Source organism: Neofelis nebulosa, chromosome 1 (genome assembly GCF_028018385.1).
Source record: "Neofelis nebulosa isolate mNeoNeb1 chromosome 1, mNeoNeb1.pri, whole genome shotgun sequence".
NCBI classification, from domain to species: domain Eukaryota; kingdom Metazoa; phylum Chordata; class Mammalia; order Carnivora; family Felidae; genus Neofelis; species Neofelis nebulosa.
Genome location: NC_080782.1, coordinates 201,576,691 through 201,595,853, shown reverse-complemented (window position 1 = coordinate 201,595,853; position 19,163 = coordinate 201,576,691). Strand labels below are relative to the sequence as shown.

Genomic DNA, 19,163 nt, shown 5'->3' with positions numbered 1-19,163 from the left:
AAAACACCACAATGGTAAGGTTGATGATATAACTTAAAAACAAAATTTTAGTTTTGAACTTCAAAATTCCACTCATAAATATTACCTACCACCACTGCTGGTTTGGAAATGAGGAAACTATAACTCATATTTGATATGAAAATCATAAAGCCATATGGTTGTTGGGGACAGAACAGGTTTTACCACACAAGTTCAATATTCTTTCATTTGATATGAAATGAATTTTGCTCTTGTCACTCCTTTTGTTGTACTTTAATTTTATAATTAAAAAAAATTAAGGGGCGCCTGGTTGGCTCAGTCAGAAGAACATGTGCTCTTGATTTATTGATCATGAGTTTGAGCCCCGTGTTAGGCACAGAGATTACTTAAAAAAATTAAGGCTATAAAATAAAGCATATATCAATTTGAATACTTAGACATCAAGTTGGGAAATGAAAATCAGTATACATTTTGAAAGATTAAAATTTAGAGAAGTCATAGTTAGAAAAAAGAGTCACCTATGTTGCATGTGAAAGTACAAACTGACACAAACTATGGCTCTAAAAATCATGTTGCAGGGGCACCTGGGTGGTTCAGTCCGTTAAGCATCCGACTCTTGATTTTGGATCAAGTCATGCTCTCGTGGTTGGTTTGCAGGTTCAAGCCCCACACTGGGTTCTGTGCTGGCAGTGGAGAACCTGCTTGAGATTCCCTCTCTCTCCCCCTCTCTCTGCCCTTCCTGTGTTCTCTCTCTCTCTCTCTCAAAATAAATAAACTTTAAAAATAAAAATCATGTTATATATGTTTCTTTTCACTATGCACCTCTCCCTTAAAAAAATTATTTAAAAAAAATAAGATGTGTACTCTATGATGATGTGAGGGTTAAGGGTTGTTTCTCATATTTTCTTAAATAGAAATTATATATGTGCACATTTTTAGCCTATCAATTCAGTGGAATATTTAGGAGTCATTAAAAAGCAGTCATTATAAATTTGGGTCACTTGGTTTTCAAACCCAAAGAGAAAGTATGCTTTAACTTCAACCACATATGCAGGAGACTTCTTCTTTTTCTTATTTTTTAAGGTGATTTAATAAATAGAATAAATATTTTAAAAATTTAGGTGAACTTTTCATGCAGAAAAATCTTTTCTACACTTATTATGTTTTGACATTTATTATACTTTGACATTCTAGGGATTTTATCAGTGTCTTGCTGAAAGAATAATGGATATGGTTAACATAAAAAGATGCTACTTCTTAGTTTTCCACATTAATATAGACCTAATAATGTTATACCCGTATGACCAATTGCAATATGCCTGATTTTCCTGCAATTTGTTTGAGGTCATACAGCATTTCCCTAATTAGATAATAAGGATATGCATTTATAATGTCCCTTGATGGGGTTCAGGACATGCTACCCCCCAAAATATGACACCTTTGCATATTGAATATTTTAAGCTGAAGAAGTTTGAGAAAACAGCTGAAAACAGGAAGTTCAGTCTAACCTTACTCCACCCTTCTCTGAAATAGGTCATAAAACTCTCCCGTGAGAGGTTCCCCCTCTATACCTGGAAGAACAAAGGATCCTTATCTCTGAGAACAAAGGAATGCTGGGAAGAATCAGAACAAATAGGACTTGCTAAATTTCCCCTGGTTTACTATACTTACTTTACACTTGTTGATCTCTCTTCACCACTCATACTCTTTAATATCTCTCCACTACTGTCCACTTTTCATGAGACCTAGCAGAAAAATACTCAGGCCTGTTTCTCTGGGTCTTCATTTTCTTATGAAGTCTCCATGTCACATAAAACTTAAATTAAATAAATACATGTGCTTTTGTCCTGTTAATCTGTCTTTGCCAGTTTAATTTTCAGATCCACCTAGGGACCTTAAGGGGGTGGGTGGAGGAAAACAACTTCCTCTCCTACACCTATCACCATTATACTCAGAACAGACACAGCATATCCATATTAAGTAAATGAATCTATATCCTCAGTAGCATCGTTGCCTATTAGTGGTGTTGAACTCTGCCTCTCAAAGTGATAAATGGCTAAGGCTTAAAAAACACTTAGGGCTATCATGCCTTCCAGGGTTATTTGCTGTCTTTCTTTTCCTTTTCCTTTTTTAGCCAAGAATTCCAGACAAAATCTTTTCATTCATATATCTAACAATTCTACTTTACATTGTCCCTCAATTTAATTGTGGGACACGCCTGTTAACGAGCAGAGAAACATAATTCTCAAGTTAAGTTCTAAACCAGGACTGTCCAGTAGAAGAGGTAAATCACGTACGTAATTTTAAGTATCTACAAGAGTCATATCTTAAAAGTTAAAAGAAATAGGTGAAATTAATTTAATAATGCACTTCATTTTACCCAATGGATACAAAATACCATCTGTTAAACATGAAATCAATTTAAAATATTAATGAGATCCCTACAATTTTCATGTGTATGTGCACTATCTTTGGAATTACTGTGCATTTTTACACTCACAGCACATCTCAGTTTGAACTAGCCACGTTTCAAGCACTGAGTTGCCACATACGGTTTATAAGTACCCTATTGGATACACAGACTTTACTAATGTAAAAGACAATTTCTCTTCCCACAGCAGCCACTCTGTAGCCATGCGATTTTGTCTCTTTTAATTTTTCTGGGGGTGAGGGGGAAGGGGGAGGAATTTAAATTTTTTTTTTTTAACGTTTATTTATTTTTGAGACAGAGAGAGACAGAGCATGAATGGGGGAGGATCAGAGAGAGGGAGACACAGAATCTGAAACAGGCTCCAGGCTCTGAGCTGTCAGCACAGAGCCCGACACGGGGCTCGAACTCACGGACCGCAAGATCATGACCTGAGCCGAAGTAGGCCGCTTAACCGACTGAGCCACCCAGGCGCCCCTGGAGGAATTTTAAAGAATAAAACAAAGCCACCAGAGTTAAAACAAAAAAAACAAAAAAAAAACAAAAAAAAAAAAACAATGAAACAAAAATCTGAATGTATTAACTTCTCAGGCTAGGGAATGCCTGGCAATGGAGAAGTGGGCCATGTAGGTCACTGATTTAGGGAAAGAAGTCCAGGGTTTGAGGGTTGGACCTATACAGAACAGAGAAGGTGGGATTTTGCTCAACTTATGCTAACTAAAGATGGAAAGCTAGCTCCATGGATTGAATCGCATGTGTTAAGTCTTCTCAGGATTTAATGGCAATGATACCCAGGCAGAAAAGTTTTCAGTTACTCCCAATAAAGGTTTGTCCTCCTTAGGTCACTCAGAGCCCAGAGTTCTTTACTACTGTATTTTGGTAGAACCAGTTGTGGTGACACAGCATTCAGTTTTGATAGCTCTTAGCTCCTAGGCAAATACCTCAATAAGCAGCACATACTTGTTTACAATAAAATAACCCAAGAGAGCAATGTAAAACAAGCATACTAAATACAAAATAAGGCTAATTATTTTCCAATTTTACATAGCTTCATCACAAACAATAGTATTGATAAAATCAACATATATTTAATAAATAATACCTCATTTAAATTTTCTTTAAAAATGACTTCAAGTATTAGATAAGAGGATATTCTAGAATATGATTTTTTATGTAAGGTGTATTCATTAAAAGGTTTTTTTTTTTTCAAAAAGCAGTTATCAACATAAGTTAGCTTTGCATGCCACATGGTATATGCATTATACTAAGGCTATACCTTATATACGAGGATGCCTGATATGTGACCTCTATTAATGTACAGAAAAGAGAATATTTGTTGTGTTTACAAAATTAGGAGCTACATAAGCATCTGCCTGAGCCACCCTGACACCCCAGGAGCTACATATTACATTTAATTACAATGCCTTAAAAGGTGGCCATTTTACACACGAAGAAACTGAAATTCAGCAATATTAAACAGCCTGTACCTGTTTCTACAGGTAAGTGGCAAAGACTGCATTAGAATAGGTATGTTTAATCCCAAACCTCAAACTCATTTCTGAATGGTATGTTACTTACTTTAGAGTCATTTGGCAAAAAATTGAAGCAGAAAAAAAAAAAAAGGAAAAACAATCTTCCAAATATTTGCCAAACTGGTGCATTTAATTCATCAACAGCTATACATGTAAGAACATCAAATATATTTTAAATCATCTCAACATGTTAGAATATGAAGGACTAATCCTATCAGAATATGTTTATGCCTTACTTTCTTGTCATCTCTTTGAATTTAAAACTTGCATCCTATCCATTTAGAAAGGTCTCTAAACTAAGCTGAGTTGCACAACGCTAAAAGCAAGACAAGAGACCCCAAATGCTTGCTTACACTAAGTCCCATGTCTCCAAACCAAGACTTAATTACAGTTTCAGCTCTCCCAGTAATGGAACCTTAAACCAATCAGCAATCACCTGATCAGCACTAGTGAGGTAATCTGCCTGACAGACCCCTGCCATCCCCTAAAGGAAAGTAAATTTGCAATAACCAACCCACTCTTTTGCCCAGTATGACTTCCTTGTTCCTGCTCCCTCCAGCCTATAAGTTTTATTTTGCAAACTCCACTTAGCAACTTGCTGCTACAATGGATACTGCCTGATTAGAATCAGTTCTTGCTCAGATAAACTCTTCAAAGTTTTAATATGCCTCAGTTCGTCTTTTAACAGTTCTGATGTCAGAGGAGAGAGAACCAGGGAGCCCCGCCCCGCCCCGCCCCGCGCCGAGACCCCAGGAGCAAGGAGCAAACACTGGCGCCCTGAGCTGTACCTGTTGCGCTCCGGAACTGGCTGCTTTCTTGTGGTCCCTGGAGGTGATGGGAAAGTCCCGCTTGGAGCCCAGATCAGCAGGTTTTGCATTTCGAGCTTTCAGGCTTTACTTGAGCAATTCTTGTTCTCACCGGGTCTGACTTAAGAACAGGACAGGCTCAACTTAGAAAGTGGGTTGGGTCCGGGGTCGAACTGAGTCCGACTTAGAAACTGGGCTTGGTCCAGGATCAGATTGGTTCCGCGGTCACACTGGTTCCGATTAGAAAGCGGGCTGGCTCCGGGGTCGGACTGTGCCGGGCTTAGAAACCGGGCTGGGTCCAGTGTCAACTGGGTCCAGGTGCAGACCAGTTCCGACTTAGAAACCGGGCTGGGTCCAGGGTGAGACAGCGTCCAACTTAGAAACCTGAACGGGTTCAGAGTCAGACTGGTTCCGACTTAGAAACTAGGCTGGAGGGAGGGTGGGACTAGGTCTAACTCAGAAACCAGGCTAGGTCCAGGGACAGACTGGTTCTGACAGAAACCAAGCTAGGTCCAAGATTGAACTGCGTGTTACTGAAACTGGACTAGGTCCAGGGTGAAGCCGCAGGTACCTAAGTAAAATTTTGTTTTAAGGTTGAACAATCAGGTTAACCTTACCAAAGATAGTCCTAAATTACAGTGGCCACAGGGGAGAACTTTTAACCATCTTCAATAAACATTTACTAAGGTGCCCTACAGAAAAAAGGGGTCTCAGCCAAATACTCACCATTAAGGATAGAAAGAAAATTATTTTTCCCCCTTTACAGTTTCTAGTGACCAGGATGAAACCCACTGGGACAGCCCTGTCACTTTGGAGCCTGCAGACAGGATCCTGGGAAAACTAACAGAAGCCAGCAAAAGGTGAGAATTTTTACCAAAGTCAGCTCTCCCATATCTCTACTGTGGTGCCTGGTCAAGGAAAAAAAGGTAAAATTTCATGTTGTCCCTTCCTTTCCAAATTCAGATTGGCAGGCAAAAGACATTTGTATGAACTAGATCTTTGAATTGTGACTTGTTGATCCTTTCATTCCCAGGAACATCTACTGCCCTCTTGCTCCTTTTTATATCCTAATAACTTGAATTGGCAACCAATTCCCCCCAATCAGGTTGGGGACCCCCAAAATATGGCCGAACAGCAATGTGGGTTGCACCCCATTTGCAACATGGTATGGCTGGACAGAAATGGGAATTTTAGTCCACTTGCAGCTAGGGTCCTACCGACTATTGCCTACTCTTGGGAATTGTCTAAGGCTTTCTTTCTTTTGGTTATCTTTGGGAGTGGTTGTGGATCTTGAGAGAGTAACATCCTTTGCACTGTTTTTTGGAGATAACCTCCTGCTTCCAAGGGGTTGTTCAATATGGCCAGGAATATTTACTGTTTATCCCAGCTGAAACCTGACAAGATATTTGAAAGGTTTTCAGTAACCAGAAGCTGGCCAACTTGGCAGTGGATAGTCAGAGTCTAATAGTGATCTGGGAAACAAAGGCAAATGAAACATTTAATTTCATACTGTCTACAGCCCATTGACATGTCCTTGAAATAGGCAGAGTGACCTTCCACTAGGAACTTAGCTGCCTTGATGATGACACTTTGCTAACGACAGAAGGCAATCTTAGCCCAACCCTCCAGGATCCTGTAAGTCTACTTTAACATATAAAAAATCCTTTGAAAATTTCCTTTATCTATATAACTCCCCCCCCACCCTGCCCCCCGGCCAAGATACAGGTTGGAAATCATACTCCAAGCTTATGGCCCACTGATATACATATGAAGGGTCTCATGACTGAGGTTTTACTAGACAGTAATAAAAGTCCTTTTCCTAACAGTAGCAACCCGCCCCCCCCCCCCAAAGTCCTGGAAACCTTGCTTCCAAAATTCCTTGGAGACTTAGGCCATCTCTGATTAAGTCACCTGTCACAACCCCAGCACAGCTCTTTCTGCCCACAGGTCCTGTCCCGTGCTTTAATAAAAATCACCTTTTTGTGCACCAAAGAGGCCTCAAGAATTTTTCATGGCAGTCACCTCTGGACACCCACCCCTATCATTCCAAAACTGCATCAGTAGGACTTACAGCCTTTTCCACTAGTTCAAATGAAACGATGTACCCAGTTTATCTTTTAACAACACAAAGCTTCCTTCCTTAAATTCTTAAACTTTCTTAACATTTTAAAGTTGGGGATGTTACTACAGCAATTTTTTATAAAAACTAGAGCTAAATAAAACCACTTGATTCACATTTAATGTTCACTTTTTAGGCATATAATAAAATGCATTTAATTTATAATTTCATAAAACTAGTATTACTCATTATAATTGCTATATTAGTTATATTAGTAATATTCTAATGAATTTCTTCAATGACTGCAAATATCCTTTCTTTCACAAAAGATATTAATGAAGAGAACATCATATATGATAGTAGTATCTTTCTCCATCCCCCCAATTCCTCCAAAACCACAAATAAACAGAAGTGAGTTGAGGCAAGGGCAACCCTTATTTTCTGTGTTGGTGTTCAGTGGTGGAGAAAATAACAACTTAACAGAAGAAAAAATTTGAAGCACTATTCAGTTTGCAGTTGTTTTAAAAATTATTAAATATTTTGTAACTAATGACCTACAAATTATAAAAAATTCAATCGAAATCATAGGTTAATAGGATTACAACCTGCCTGAGAAAGATCAGGCCACTGGCACAAAAACAGACACTCAGATCAATGGAACAGAATAGAAAACCCAGAAATGGACCCACAAATGTACGGCCAACTAATCTTTGACAAAGCAGGAAAGAATATCCGTAGAATAGAGACAGTCTCTTCAGCAAGTGGTGCTGGGAAAACTGGACAGCGACATGCAGAAGAATAACCTGGACCACTTTCTTACACCATACACAAAAATAAACTAAAAATGGATGAAAGACTGAAATGTAAGACAGGAAGCCATCAAAATCCTCGAGGAGAAAGCAGGCAAAAACCTCTTTGATCTTGGCTGCAGCAACTTCTTACTCAACACATCTCCAGAGGCAAGGGAAACAAAAGCAAAAATGAGTGATTGGGACCTCAGCAAAATAAAAAGCTTCTTCACAACAAAGGAAACAATCAGCAAAACTAAAAGGCAACGGACAGAATGGGAGAAAATATTTGCAAATGACATATCAGATAAAGGGTTAGTATCCAAAATCTATAAAGAACTTATCAAACTCAACACCCAAAAAACAAATAATCCAGTGAAGACATGGGCAAGATACATGAATAGACACTTCTCCAAAGAAGACATCCAGATGGTGAACTGATAACATGCAAACATGCTCAACATCACTCATCATCAGGGAAATACAAATCAAAACCACAATGAGGGGCGCCTGGTTGGTTCAGTCAGTTAAGCAACTGACTTTGGCTCAGGTCATAATCTCACGGTTCATGGGTTTGAGCCCCACGTCGGGCTCTGTGCTGACAGTTTAGAGCCAGGAGCCTGCTTCAGATCCTGTGTTTCCCTCTCTCTCTGTCCCTCCCTTGCTCGTTCTCTGCCTCTCTCTGTCTCTCAAAAATAAGTAAATGTTAAAAAAAAAAAGCACAATGAGATACCACCTCACACCTGTCAGAATGGCTAACATTAACAACTCAGGCAACAACAGATGTTGGTGAGGATACAGAGAAAGAGGAACCCTTTTGCACTGCTGATGGGAATGAAAACTGGTGCACCCACTCTGGAAAACAGTATGGAGGTTCCTCAAAAAATTAAAAATAGAACTACCCTATGACCCAGCAATTGCACTACTAGGTATTTATCCAAGGTATGCTATTTTGAAGGGGCACATGCACCCCAACGTTTATAGCAGCACAATAGCCAAAGTATGGAAAGAGCCCAAATGTCCATCTATGGATGCATAGGAAAGAAGATGTGATATCTATCTATCTATATCTATATATCTATACACACACACACACACACACACACACACACACACACACACAATGGAGTATTACTTGGCAATCAAAAAGAATGAAATCTTACCATTTGCAACTACGTGGATAGAACTAGAGGGTATTATGCTAAACAAAATTAGAGAAAGACAGACATCATATGACTTCACTCATATGAGGACTTTAAGATACAAAACAGATGAACATAAGAGAAGGGAAGCAAAAATAATACAAAAACAGGCAGGGGGACAAAACATAAGAGACTCTTAAATTTTGAGAACAAATAGAGGATTACAGGAGGGGTTGTGGGAGGGGGGATGGGCTAAATGGGTAAGGGGCATTAAAGAATCTACTCCTGAAATCATTGTTGCACTCCATGATAACTAACTTGAATGTAAATTAAAAACAAAAAAAAAAAAAAGAAGAAGAAGGATCAAGCCAGTTTCAAACCTGCTTAACTTGCCCTTACTTCCCAGTCCACACTGAAAATGAGCAACTTGCTCTCTCACTAGTGCTTTTCACACTCTGTAATAGACAAGCTCCTTTCTTTCCGAATTTGCTTTTTGCAGACCACAAAACTTCTTTATGGTAAAGAAATCATTACATGTATTTACTGTGAGGAAATTTCCTCTAATTAAATTCTTCTTCTTCTATTTTTTTTTTTTTTACCCTTATGGAGGCTAAGAATAAACAGTACTAATGGGAACAGACTTAGGCAGATTAATTGATTTAAAAAAAAAAAAAAGCCGGTGGTGCTAATTGCTCTGCTTCTCTGAAAAGTCCTAGGATTGTCAAAAGCAGGATATATTCATAGGAATATGTTGGTCATGTGAATATCATCCATCGTTCATGTTACATCAAGTAAAAGACTAAGAACCTCTTTTGACAGAGACCATTAAGCTTTCTTCCATCTCTTGTCATTCTGTGATCCAGAATGCTTCAAGAGCATTCTGAGTAATTGGCAGATTCTTGACTTTTATCAAACCTGCCACTTACTATACAAAGATTAAACAAGATATAATACATTGTAAATACAAAAATGTATGTTTTAGATAAAATATGATTGCTTTCCATGTAGAGGTTTTTAATGGCTACATATTAGTACTTTGTTTTATTATGGAGCATTTACCCCTTGATTCTGTGCATATTAAAAAAAAATGTTTAAAGGCACCAGTAACAAGACTTCCACCTGATATTAGGTAATGCCAAGCATAACTATTGTGAAGAAAAAAAGAGGTCCATTTTACCTTCACAGTTTCCGAAAAAAAAAAAAAAAAAAGTTCATTTAAATCTGCCAACAGGGGCACCTGGGTGGCTTAGTTGCTTAAGTGTCTGACTTTGGCTCAGGTCATGATCTCATGACTCATGAGTTCAAACCCCAAGTCAGGCTCTGTGCTAACAGCTCAGAGCCTGGAGCTTGCTTCAGATTCTCTGTCTCCCTCTCTCTCTGCCCCTCCCCCACCCAGGCTTTCTCCCTCTCTCTCTCTCTCTCCCTCTCTCTCTCTCTCTCTCTCCTTCAAAAAAAAAAAAGTCATTAAAAAAATTTAATAAATAAACCTGCCAACAGATATTATGAGGTTTGTGAAATCAGTAACATTGAATGTAAACAGAAGTGGCCGGCCTTTCACTGTTAAGTGTGAAAAGTATTAGCACTTTACAGTTTGCATGAAAGTTGCCTTTACTATTTTTAAACTTTTCCTCTTTAGGTTCACAATTGTTTCAGGAATCTACCTGCTGTGCTTGTTTTTAATGATTACATAGAACAAGCAAAACAACTGTTTTATATTGAGCTTTTCCTACTTCACCTAAGCACTGCAATTGCCACTGATTAAATTATGCAGAGGACGTGGAGAATCATTAGATTCAGTCTTAACATATATTTCCTCTTTAAATTATGCATCTTAATAGCTCTCCTTTTGAGAAAAAAACATTGTGGTCTGTAGTAGGTATTTCTAAGTATTTGTTCAGTTTAGCTCTTGAATGCAAAATTTAATAATTACATATAAATTGGTTCCTCCCCCTCCACCCCTCCCCACCTGCACCCCCTTCTGGCCACAGCGTTGACACTCAAATTATCGTTTGGGCAAAGTTAAAATACAGATTCCTTGACCCCACTTTCCAGAGATTCTAATTCAAAAGGTCTGGAGCAGTAATCTGCATTTTTATCAAGCTCTAGGTAGTCTGGCATATATTTGACGAAATGTCATTCTAGCAAATTGAAGCAATAATCTTAACATTCAAATTTACATATTCATTCCTGTTAATTTCCCAAGCAAAAAGCATTTTCTCTTCAGAGATTTTTCTCTTTAAGGAAAATCAATTTCCCTGCCCAGCCCTCTATTCCCTGGGCATAATAGAGAAAACAAAAAGAACCAAATTATTAAATAACAATAGCATGATCCGTTTTAATAGATTAGTAATCCCATTTCTGTTTCATGCCTTGACCACTGCAGTCATTTTCTTTTAAAAAAATGAATGACCACCACCCTCCAAATCACAAAAGATGAAATATAAAAAGCAAAACTCACCAAATACTATAAAAAGGCAATGGATATTATTGTGTAATATAATGTTCAATTCTTAGAATGACAGAATTTTAAATAGTAAAACTTAGTTCTAGTATTGGCAAAATCAATGGCAAGACTAATATGGTAGTATCAATCAAAGCTAAATTCATCATAATCTTTTATCCAGCAACCTTACTTGTAATAATTTTTCCTAGAAAAATAAAACACACTTATTAAAAGTGTATCAAGAAAAATTAAAACAAACTATTCAATATTAAGAGAATGCTTAAAAAGCATATGATTCAATGACCCACTATCTTGGTTAAATTACCAAAGGAAGTTACAATATGGTAATGTAATTGAGTTCCTGCTGAAAGCTATAGAGTTTTGCAGAAGGCTTGTTTCAGACAATTGAGAGATGTTCCTTTGAGCAGAATAGGAGCCACTGCTGACCTCATGATATCAATCCCATATTGTTGACAGTGGAGGTGGGGTTCTGCATGCTAGAACCAAGGGGCAGGAAGGGAATTTCTTACATAATATACTTCCAAAAAATAGTTGTGGTGTTATGTAAATATCCCAAAATTTCTAAAAAGAAGCATGTGTTCTGCTATGTAATAGTAAATAATAGAAAAATGTATCTATTAGCTAACTAGCTATCTCCCTATAGCAGTGAATATTATGGAGTAAAATTCAATATAAGAGAGTTATATCTTGAAAATCATCCAAGAGGATATTTATATCCTGAAACACCTACAGGTAGTTTCATTTATAAGGTTATCCAGGGGAAGAAAACTCATGACAAGTACTATAGAATTATTCTACTCAACTGTAAAAAATATAAAAGTCAAGCAAAATTGAGAAAAACTTGGAAAGATGTATTGCAACCTAGTGTGTCTTTAATATGTGATTTATAATGTTTGAATAAAAAGGAATTAAGAGTATAAAATTTTAGTATTAATATGTAAAAGATTATTTTGAACGAAAAAAAAAGAAGAAAGAAATGCTTTTATGGGAACTATGATTCTTAATATATATTAGTTTATTCTAACATCTGAGAACAGGAGAATCCCCTAGAACCTGATCAGACATTGTTAAACTGAGCTGCAGCCAGAATTTGGTTGTCCTAAACGTAGACATTTTTTTCAGTGCCTTGCATTGTTCCAATGAGGAATGGATCAGTTGTCCTGTATACTCCTATTTGCAATCCCTTAGTTTATTAGTGTGATAGACAAGAAAAAAAAAAAAAACAATGTAACTTTTTGTTTAAAATTAAGTGCTCAGAAGAAGATAGCCAAATGACACCAAGGAGTATAATCCACCTATGTGTATCATTTTCAAATTTTTAGTTCTTTCCTTTTGAAGCAGTTTGTATTGCTCAAAACTTCTCAATTTAGTACATTTGTTTCTCTTGGGGGAACAAGGTTATTGTTCTTGTGGGTGCACAAAGAGGAAGGTTATTGAATTCAGTTATGAAAGAATGAAAGAAGAGGAAAGGAACTGGGAATGTTTTCATTTTCCATAAACATAAGATAGAAATAAAAAACCCTGACAGATGTAGCTTTATTAGTGTTGACTGGGTAAGGTACAAAAGGATTCTAGGGCCTTCCCTTCTATACTATTTTCCTTTTATTCATTTATTTATTTTTATTTTTTAGAATTAATTTTTTTTTTATTTTAGAGAGAGAGAACATGCTGCAAGAGGGGGAAAGGGGCAGAGAGAGAGAAAGAGAGAGAATCCCAAGCAGGCTCCCTGCTCAGTGTGGAGCCTGACATGGGGCTCGATCCCACAACCCTGGGATCATGACCCAAGCCAAAATCAAGAGTCAATTGCTCACCTGATCGAGCCACCCAGGGTCCCCTCATTTCCTTTTAAATCCCTACTTTCTTATATAGTATAACATTTGAGTTAATTCAATTAATTGTTTGAAGGAAATATGTGATTTTAAAAATCTGGTTCTTCTAAGGAAGGGGAGCAGAAAACCTAGGAAGCTTTTTCAAAGTTGCTTTGCCATCTCCAGCTCTAGCTTTTCTTTTGTAACAATCCATTGTTCCTTGAGGGACTGAGAAAACACTAATGTTTTCTTTTGTACTTATGACATGCACATTTCAGAAAGTTTCCTAAAATCTCTCCATCTTTTTTCCCCTCTGGTTAAAATTCCATCACACCTTACTGTGCTATAACTCATCATATCTATTTATTTATTTCTGTACATTCTTCCATATTTTCACACACAATCTGATACATTCTCTGATTTAGATTTTTTTTTTATTTTTTTTTTATCATTTATTTGTTTTTGAGAGACGCAGGGAAGGGGCAGAGAGACGGAGACACAGAATCTGAAGCAGGCTCTACGCTCTGAGCTGTCAGTACAGAGCCCCTTGAGGGGCTTGAACCCACAAACTGTGAGATCATGACCTGAGCTGATAGAGGATGCTCAACCGAGTGAGCCACCCAGGTGCCCCAACTCTGATTTAAATTTTGAAATTTTCTCAACACTGTACATTGTTTTACTTACTAGCAAATAAAACACTCCATCTGAATATTTTATAATCTTTCAAATTTTTTTTTTATTTATTAAGAAAATAATGATGGGGGCGCCTGGGTGGCGCAGTCGGTTACGCGTCCGACTTCAGCCAGGTCACGATCTCGCGGTCCGTGAGTTCGAGCCCCGCGTCAGGCTCTGGGCTGATGGCTCGGAGCCTGGAGCCTGTTTCCGATTCTGTGTCTCCCTCTCTCTCTGCCCCTCCCCCGTTCATGCTCTGTCTCTCTCTGTCCCAAAAATAAATTAAAAACGTTGAAAAAAAAAAAATTAAAAAAAAAAAAAAAGAAAATGATTAAGTGAATGATGATACTGTGACCACTACTATTAATAAATAAAAATGCCAATACATCATGATATGCCAAAAGTGTAAGAAAATCCTACTCTACTGTGTGGAATACTGGCCAGCCCCATTATATTGGGGCCAGATTGGAGAAATTTAGAATTTAGAATTTAGAAAGAATTGACAAAAATATTGGCAAAGCAGTGATAGGAATGTAATATTAATATAATTTTCACAAACAAAAAGCTTTCACCTAAATTAAAAGTGTAAAGAAAAAAGAATAGTTAAGATATGCACATATGTTGATTGTCCAAAGCATTCCACTTATAACATCTATTCTCCAACCATGTCAAAAAAGAAATGATGAGTTTAGTCATTATAATGAGGGAAGAAAAACATGTTGAGCACATTCTATATGCCAAATACTGCTCTAAGTAACTTTACCTGCATTATTTTAGCTACAGATCTCTTATAGACAAGAATAAAAGCAAATCTCTTATTTGAAAGAGAGTCCATAGATGGAGATTTAGCATAGTAGAGCATTTGCTTTGTGGTAATAGATAATGTTCGTACACTTGTGAGAAGCTATGCCTTTTTGGTATGTGGATAACTGGAAACACTCATCATTCTTTGGTAAATCAAAGAGCTGTGTAATGAGGTAGTAGAAGAAACCTCATTCAATGGGAAGGACTAGTGAGCTAAGGGGAAGACAGAAGTTTAAATCAGCAAGCACTACAAAGCATAGGTGCCATTAACAGGCAAACTAGCGAGGCTGTGGGAGCACCGAGTGGTAACACAGGAACCAGTGGTATACCCTTTCAGTCAGGAAGGATTTCTCAGCTGAAGTGCTTTTTAAACCAAGAGCAAAACTATGAGGGAGGGAAATAGTGTTCTTGACAAATGAATCCACATCTCCAAAGTCTTCTTTAGTTTCCATGAAAACTATTAATAGAACTGATCATAAAACTTCATGAAACAAAGCTGCTTTTCCAAAAACTAAAGAGAAATGATACTACATCTTATTCAAGACTGATCACCAGCTACACTCAATGTATGTACATTATAGAGTTTAATTTTCCTATTCAAAGTAACATAAGATGTGTTTATTACCATTGCTTCAACCTCTGAGAAGTAAATGTGCACAAAAATGACAGGGTTGCTGTGTTTAATGACTGATTATGTCTGATTAATATATCCAGAATCTGAATTCTTCCCACCACCTTCATTGCTAAACATTTCTTGCCCAGTAATAGAAGAGCCTTCAATGAGATTGTCCTATTCCTGAAATCGCTCTCCTGTGGTCTGTTCTCAAAAGAATAAGCAGAATAAAGACCAAAGTGAGATCGTGTCACTGCTCTGCTCAAAAATATCAACGACCTTTAATTTTATGTCATGCCCTAAAAGATACCTGCTCCCACCCCATAATCATCATCACTCATCAGTCTCTGCCATTGTTTCCCACTACTTTCCGTCACTCTCTTTTCTCCAATCTCTCTGGCTCCCTTGCTATTTATTCAATGTGATAGAAATGCTCTTACCTCAAGGCCTTTGCCCTTGTTACTTTTCTTCTACCCCTCCCTTTGCTTCAGATACCCATTTGCCTGCATCCTCAGCTATTTCTGTGTTTGTTTTTCAACTGTCATTTTAATGAGGTGTCCCTGATCACTATTTTTTTTTTATTTAAAATTTTTTTTAACGTTTTATTTATTTTTGAGACAGAGAGAGACAGAGCATGAACGGAGGAGGGGCAGAGAGAGAGGGAGACACAGAATCAGAAGCAGGCTCCAGGCTCTGAGCCATCAGCCCAGAGCCCGTCGCGGGGCTCGAACTCACGGACCGCGAGATCGTGACCTGAGCTGAAGTCAGACGCTTAACCGACTGAGCCACCCAGGCGCCCCCCTGATCACTATTTTTAAAGAACAACTAATCTCACCTCTCTGGTACTTCTTATTCTTCAGCACTCTCTGCTTGATTTTTCTCCTAGTACTTATGACCACTTGATAAAAATCTTACTTTTATTTTCGGTCTCATCCCTCATGGATATAAACCATTTGTAAAGGGATTTTTGTTTGTTCTCTGCCAGATCTCTGGTGTCTATTATAGTATTTGGAACATAGTAGATACTCAGTAAATATTTTTGAATGAGTAAATGGATGACACTGACATTCTTTGACAGATTTAGATTTAAATTCAGAATCACTTTTCTTCCCCCCATTTTTTCCTACTCGTTATCTCTCCCTAAGTCTTTGATTCTTTTGTCAACAAGTTTCTTTGATATTGCATTTCACTCACAGCTATTAACTTTTAATATTAATATTTAGGGCATCATTGTTTTCCCAGTGGAATTACTATAATACATACTGAACATGTTTGTGCAGTCAACATACCCACCTTTAAAAATGCACTATGTGTATATTAATTTAGATATAGTTCCAAATGCTAATTCTTTCTAAATGATAGTTCTATAGAAATGCCTAAAACTTTCCACTGTCTTTCCATTAGATAAAATACACATTCCAAAGCATGACATTTCAGGCCCCTAAGGATGTAGCTCCTTACCTGTTATATTCTCTATGTTCCTGATAACAAAACTACTTGACTTTCCTCCAAGTGGCTGTGATATCAATGGACATCAGCACCCAGATATCCTTCACACTTTTATAGGAGCCACAGTTGGGCGTAACCTTTAGTAGCTGCCCATTGACATGGAAGCCATGGTTCCTAGGGCTGCTTCCTACCAAAGGCTCACATGGCAGAGGGACTAGTGCCAGTGCCGAGGCTCCCAGCTGCCCTATCAGCCTGGGCACATTTTTCTCAGACCTGCACGGAGTTCTGAGTCTCTCCTACCCAACCTCCCTTACCTACTCACCTTTCACAGATTTGAAAACATGAATTGGTCTGTAGGTTTTGTCTTCTCCAGCCCCCTCCTCTTTATCCTTCAATAAATCTCTTGTAGATCTTTTCTGATCTTGTTGCCTGCTTCATTTGGAAAATTAGGATGTGATTCACTGATGATCAAAAATGGTAATGTTTTTCAGCCAGTCTTTGCTCTTCCTACAATGCCTTCCTTCTCTTTCTACTGGTCTAAATCTTAATTTGTCCATAAGATGGCAAACTCAAGGGCTATAACTGTGCCTCATATATACCCCCCTGCTCTGTAATCTTTCCAATTGTGAACTTCTTTAAAAAAATCTTTTATTAAAGCTTTTCCTGTACAATATCTTATCCTCCCATTGAATTTCAAGCCTCTTGATGGCAGGAACCATGTCTTATTTATCTTCATATAATGTAAACACAGCACCTTGGAAGTTCTAGAAATTCAATATGTATTTGATGAATTCGATTGCCGAAGGTTCTTTATTAGAAGGGAGTGAGGCTAGTATATCAAAATAAAGTACTATTTATGATCTAGAGCCCCTCTTCACATTTACATCTAAATCTTTCATAACATTCCAATAAATCAGAAAGCAATTCTCTATTACAGTTCTGCAGTAGCCAATCTGGATATGGTCCACATATAAGAAACTAAGAAAATATCACTTTACAATAGTAGACAAAGTCCAAGGCTCATGAGTGGTTAACAAAGTCTATGTGTAAGTAGTGTAATTACCATCTCCTAAAATATGTTAGATAAACATTAAGGATCAGCGTAAGGGGACCTGGAATTAAGGATTTTGGAAGAGTACAAAAGGCAAAGTAATTAAGATACATTTATCACGTAGGAAAGAAAAGGTATAGTAAAAAATTATAATACTAAAAAAAGGATAATATTCAGAAATCTAATCCTGTTTATCACTTAAAATATGATGAAATGTATGAAACATAAAATAGTTTCTAAATGTGTTATCTTAAATGGGAAAAGAAACACTGTCTTGGTAAAAAAAAAATTACACTAATTTAAAATATGATTTTATCATTCCTAAATCATTGTCAAAGCCCTCAAAATTTTAACTAAGTACCCAATAAACTGTAATAAATATTTTATTCCTGTTCATATATTTCACATAGACTTCAGAACACCAACTTTGGGATTTTAGTGGAAAGTGTGTAAAAAGCTATTTGAAATCAAAACTTTCAAAATCAATTCTAATGGACATATGGCTACATTAGCAACTTTTTTTGCCTAGTAGTCAATGTTTAAACGTCCCTATTTATGCACTACTCTGGCCATTTATTAAACTATATTTCTATGAAGTGTTAGTTTTCAGTCTAATGCCGTTGTCATGTAACTGTGACCACTTTTTGCATTAAGAAGAATTAGCAAATCAAAATCAATAAAACAATTCAGGATTTCAGAAGGAATTAGAAAATAAAAGCAAATTATTAATATTTAGGCAAACAGCTTTGAAATCCACTGCCCAATGTTAACAGCCTATTAGGCTATACTCAGTGCTGAGTGGATAACAGAAGTTTCCACAAAAGCATAACCTGTGAATTAAAGCCCATTTGTGGAGAATATTTATTTATATTAGGTATGATACATGTATCACTACATAATAAACACATGAAATTATTTGTGTGTGATCTTATTATAAAATCTAGTGGAATAAATTTCATTAGTTTGCAAAAAGTACAGTAACTTTTTGATTAGCAAACCATTAAAACATTGTCAATCAATCTAACTTAATGTGCAGTGTTCTTATATTAAGGTAGTAGTGATGGTAAAAGAAATCTCTGATTTCATTTTGGAAAAAAAATACCCATACCTAATTGTCCTATAGTTTAAACCTTGTTCCGTTTATTATGCTGGGAATAGCAACACTGACACAAAATGACAAGGATATAGAGAACATCAGTAATTCAAGAATGAATCATGTGTAATAAATGGTTATTTGTGGTGATAATACTTTAAGCAATGTGATGATTTCTGTTTGTGTTGTTTTGTTGTGCATTTAAGCAAGTACCATCTGTGGTTAATGACAGTCTCATAGAACAGGATGTTGTTTTATATGATTAATTTTGGGGTGTGTTGAAACTCTACAAATGTAATCTGTATTCACTTCCCTGCACTGCAAATCTTCTGTTTTTAAAATGGCAAAATCCTGTCATACCTTTAGTATTAAAGTTATTATTCATATCTGAAATGTAATATTTCCACTCTACTTAATAGTTTCCTAGAGGCTGACTGGAACTAGAAGTTTATCTATTTTACTTTATCACATTTCT

General features: G+C 37.0%; 1 protein-coding gene and 1 long non-coding RNA gene across 12 annotated transcripts in view; one reads left to right on the top strand and one right to left on the bottom strand.

Annotated features, from left to right (window-relative positions):
* Positions 1 to 19,163, bottom strand: part of PCDH9 (protocadherin 9) — a 925,564-nt gene that overhangs the window by 756,891 nt on the left and 149,510 nt on the right. The window lies entirely within an intron of this gene.
* The window catches only part of LOC131484753 (uncharacterized), a 128,803-nt gene that overhangs the window by 1,938 nt on the left and 107,702 nt on the right, over positions 1 to 19,163 (top strand). Inside the window, exon 2 of the long non-coding RNA XR_009248432.1 lies at positions 5,512 to 5,605. This is a non-coding gene — a long non-coding RNA (uncharacterized LOC131484753). The remainder of the gene's footprint in view (positions 1 to 5,511; positions 5,606 to 19,163) is intronic.